This window comes from Vombatus ursinus, unplaced genomic scaffold (assembly GCF_900497805.2).
Source record: "Vombatus ursinus unplaced genomic scaffold, bare-nosed wombat genome assembly UNPS02011591.1, whole genome shotgun sequence".
NCBI lineage: Eukaryota > Metazoa > Chordata > Mammalia > Diprotodontia > Vombatidae > Vombatus > Vombatus ursinus.
The window spans coordinates 241029-246333 of record NW_020951369.1 but is presented as its reverse complement, the minus strand read 5'-3'; positions in this window follow the sequence as shown (position 1 = coordinate 246333).

Below are 5305 nucleotides of genomic sequence, written 5' to 3'. Positions count from 1 at the left end.
GGAAAATGTTATCCACATCCAGAAAAAGAACTATGGAGTCTGAATGCAGATTGAAGCATACTATTTGCTCTCTCTGTTTTTGTTTTTTTTCTCATGGTTCCTCCCATTGGTTCTAATTCTTCTTTACAACGTGACTAATGTGAAAATATGTTTAATATGAATGTATATGTAGAGCCTACAACAGATTGCATGCCATCTTGGGGTGGGGGAAAAGGAGGGAGGGGGAGAAAATTTGGAACTCAATCTTATGGAAGTGAATGTTGAAAACTAAAAATAAATTAATTTTTTAAATGGAAGAATCAAAAGGATAATAGAGAACTTCTAGAGCAGAGTAGAAAAGAAAGGCCATTAAGCCAAATATATTGTTGATTTTTAAAGGCTGCAGGCACAGCCTAGCTGATGCCTGATAGAATTGTCTAGGAAAAGAAACTTTTTCTGAAGAGGCAATTCTTTCCTGGGGTAGGGGAAACTTTTAAAGATTTTCTAATTAAATTTCAGAAATCTTATAATCCTGCTGTGGATTTGGGAAAGATACCTAGAATCACCATATGTAAACATCAAATATAAGGCGCATTTATTTCATGAACCGTAATTTGACATTTCAGATATGATGAATTTAAATGTAGAGGTGATATACAATTGATGGATTTCAAGGTTATTACTGGACAGAAAATTATTTTGATATTATTCTGATTATACATACTCTATTATTTGAGAATGTATCCAGTTGGTGATATTGACATTTAGAAATACTTAAGACATATTTGACCTTCATTGTGGATAATAATTGACGGACAGTGGTGCCACACTTTCATAGCTGTGACATTGATAACTATATGTTGTGGTAGTTTTCTTCTTTTTTTATTTTATTTCTTTCAATTAACAAAAATCTACCTTCTCTCCTTCTAGTTCCCTTCTTTCAGTTGAAAAAGAGGGGAAAACCCCTTATAACAAGTATAAAATCAAGCAACAAATCCCCACGTTGGCCATGTCCAAAAAACAAAGTCCCAGTCTACTCCCTGATTCTACAACCTGTCAGGCTATGAGAACTGAAATTGTGGTTGATCATTGTGTCGGTCAGAGCTAAGTCTTTCAAAGTTGTTTATCTTTACATTACTATGATTATTTAAATTATTCTCCTAGTTCCACTAACTTCACTTTACAATCAGTTAACGAGTCTTCCCATGTTTCTCTGAAACCATACTATTCATCAGTTCTTATAGTGTAATAGTATTCTATTACATTTATATACCATAACTTGTTCAGCCATTCCCCAATCAATAGACCACTCCATTGGTTTCTGTTTCCCTGACACCACAAAAAGAGCTACTGTAAATATTTTTGTACATATGGATTCTTTATTTCTTTTTCTGATCTTATTGGAGAATAGACATAGTAGTAATATTGCTGGGTCAAAGGGTGTGAAGAGTTTAGTAACTTTTAGAGCATAGTTCCAAATTGATTTCCAGAATGACTGGACCAGTTTATGGCTCCACCAATAATGTTATCTGTTTTCCCACAACTTCTCCAGCATTTGTCATTTTCTTTTTTATCAGCTTTTCTAATCTGATGGGTGTCAGGTGGTACCTCAAAGTTGTTTTAATTTGCATTTATTTGCAGTGCTCCCTACTGCTCTCTCTTCTGCTTTTATTATCCATTTATTCTACCTGCTAAAGGTTCTCTATCTCCCTCAACCATAAAATCACATCCTTCTGCTCTAAAAACTAAACTCAAAACTTACTCCCAGTTGCCTCGGCTCAGCATCCTCCTACCTACTCCCAACTATTCCCACCACCCATTTTTGTAATTGCAATCCCAGAGGTTTCATTCTGACAAACAATGCCTTAACCCACAACATGCATTTCCCCACTCAGAGGCACTTGGAGTACGAAAGTAAATACGAATGTAATTTTGGGAGAAATTGGAGAGCACTAAAAAACTAGAAGAATCAGGAAAGGCCTCTTATAGGACCTGAGCTGATCCTTGAAGGGAGCTAGGGATTCCAAGAATTGGAGAGAGAGCATACAGCATAGAAGTAGCCTATGCAAAGGCATGAAGGTGAGAGATATGACATCACATATTGGAGAGAGCAAGTAAAGAATTTTGGCTGAAATATAAAAGTGCCTGAAGGGTAATAATGTGGGAATAAAGAGGAAATAAATCTGTAAGACTCAGTGAGAGCAATACTGTGAAAGTTTTAAATGCCATACAGAAGAATTTGTACTTTATCCTATATATAATAGGGTGTCACTGAAGCTTGTTGAATAGGTGAGCAACTTGGTCAGATCTGTGCTTTAAGAATATGAAATTAGGGGCAGTGAGGTGGCACAGTGAATAGAGCTCCAGTCTTGGAGTCAGGAGGACCCAAGTTCAAATCCAACCTCAGATGCTTGTCACTTACTAGCTGTGTGACCCTGGGTAAGTCACTTAACCCTGATTGCCTCACCAAAAAAAAAAAAAAGAATATCAAATTGGCTGCTATGTGGAGGAACGATTAGACAAAGAGATCCTGGAAGAGAAAATAATTCGGAGGCTATTGCAATATTCCAAGTGAGAGGTGATGAGGATCTAAACAGTGGTAGCAGCCAGAAAGTGGAGAAAAGGGAGAGTTAAGTGGGAAAAGAGCCTAGAAGTATGACATCTATAATAATAATAACTACATTTATATAGCACCTACTATGTGCCAGGCACAATGCTAATATTTACAAATATTATCTCATCTAATCTTCACACAAACCCTGGGAGGTGAGTGCTACTATTATACCCATTTTACAGATGAAGAAACTGAGATAAAGGTTAAATGACTCACCTACGATTACACAACAAATAAATATACTATGAAGCAGTAATCATAAAAATTATTTGGTATTGGTTAAAAGATAGAAAAATTGATCAGTGGAACAAATTAGGTAAACAAGAGCAAGAAGCAGTCAAAGAGAACAAGTAGAGTATTCAATAAACCCAAGGACACTGGCTACTGGGTCCAGGATTCACCGTTCAACAAAAATAGCTGGAGAAATTAGAAAGGAATCAGGAAAAAATTAGGATTAGACTCACATCACATACCATAAATCACAATAAGCTCAAAATGAATACATGATCTAAATATAAAAAATTCATATCACAAAATAATTAAAGGAGAAGGAAGGAGATGCCTTTCATAACTATGGACAAGGGGAGAGTCATTGGCCAAACGAGGAATAGAAATGATCATGAAGGATAAAATGGGGGATTTTGATTGCATAAAATTGAAAGACTTTTTCTCAAATGGAATCAATGAAATTAGAATTTGAAGGGAAACAGTTACCTGAGAAAAAAATCTTTGCATCCAATTTCTCTGCTAAATGCCTAATATCCAAAATAAAAAAATGATAGCGGATACAAATCTATAAGAATAAGAGCCATACCCAATAGAAAAATAGCCAAGGGATATAAACAGGCAGTTTTTCATAATTATTATTATTATTTGGTAATTGGAGTTAAGTGACTTGCCCAGGGTCACACAACTAGTAAGTGTCAAGTCTTCGGTGTGAGGCCAGATTTGAACTAAGGTCCCCCTGACTTCAGGGCTGGTGCTCTATCCACTGTGCCATCTAGCTGCCCCTTGAACACGCAGTTTTTAAAAGAAGAGATATAAGCCATCAACAGAATACAGCATGGTACTTGTGATTTCGTTTATCTAGGTGACTTCCACATGAGGAAACCCCCTTTGCCAATTCAGATAGCTGCCTTCTCTGCAACTTGTAGTCTTAGAGAGCCACTTAGATCAGAGATGTTAAACTCAAATTGAAACCCTTATGTAAAGATCCCTGTGGGCAGCATATCGACTTAGAAAACCACATATTAACAAAATATGTGTTCTATCATATTTTTATTTGTTAAATATTTCCCAATTACATTTTAATCTGGTTTGGGCTGTTATAGGGAGTGTTGGTGGTGGGGAGAGGGTTGTTTGACTCTTCTGGCCTAGGCTCCTGAGAGGTTAAGTCAATTGCCCAGGGAAACACAGCCAGCATATGTAAGATGTGGTATTTGAACTCATATTTTCCTGACACTAAGGCCATTATTTCATGCTGCCTCTCTATCAACAAGAATATGAAAAAAAAACTACAAATAACCTTAGTAACATAAATACAAATTAAATCATACTCATTAAATTGGCAAAGATGCCATTATTATCCCCATTTTATAGATGGAGCTACTGAAAAAGGCATAAGTTAAGTGACATGCCCAGTATCTGAGACTGAGTTTGAGCTCAGATCTGTCTGAAATCCCCATTTTAAATGAGGAAACAAGCTCTGAGAGGCTTCCTGGATAAGGGCCTCATAGCTAAGTAAAGTTCAGGACCAGAACTCAAGTCCAGCTTCCAATCTCACCACTATATCACAAGTTATCACAACCACACTATGCCTGGGGTGGAATCAGAAAGCACTAAACACCAGAGATGTGTGTCCAATTGGAAACCCTGAGCTGAAGGGTGAGGAGAACACAGCAGAGATGGAGAAAAGATTAAGAAACAGCAGTGAAATTAATGCCATGGTGATTGTTGGTCATTCTTAAGATGAGGAATTTTGTCACGTCTGTGTTTAGGAGTGTGATGGTAGAAAAAACAGAAATGGATGCATTTCTTATGCATAAAAAATGCTGTAACTGGAGACTGAATAAGAACAAATCTGAGAGCTGATAATCATATTCTTAACACCTGTCATCTTCAAGATGCTTTTACAACTTTAATAAATCCTCATAGTCTTCAAAAGGTAGTTAATACTCTTCTCAGGGAGAAACAAGTACAGAGGAATAAAGTTCCCAAGGCTACTATGAGGAAACCAATGTGGAAATCTAGAATTCTGCAGACATAGGTGCCCACATAGCAAGCTGATAGTGTGCCAGACATGCAATTAGGATGATCAGAGTTTACATCCTGCCTTGGATATTTCCTAGCCATGTAATCTCACTCAACATCTCTCAGCCTCAGTTTCCTCATCTGTAAAATGTGGATAATATTATCTACAGCATTTAGCACATTGGGTTGTTAAGAGTTGTTGAATTCAATGATGTATGTAAAGCACATTGCTGCCTTTAAAACACTATTTAAACATCAGCTCTTCTTGTTACTAAGGTTTTCTGAATATTGTATTATAAAAAGAGATACATAACAAATTTGCTCTTTCATATATGATCCTCCTTTTTTACTTCTTTGTTACATTTAATTCGTGGTTTTTGAAGGTTAAGTTCATAATTTTAAAAAAAGTAGGTCAGCTAGGTGGCACAATGGATAGAGTGTAAGGCTTGGAGTCAGGAAGAC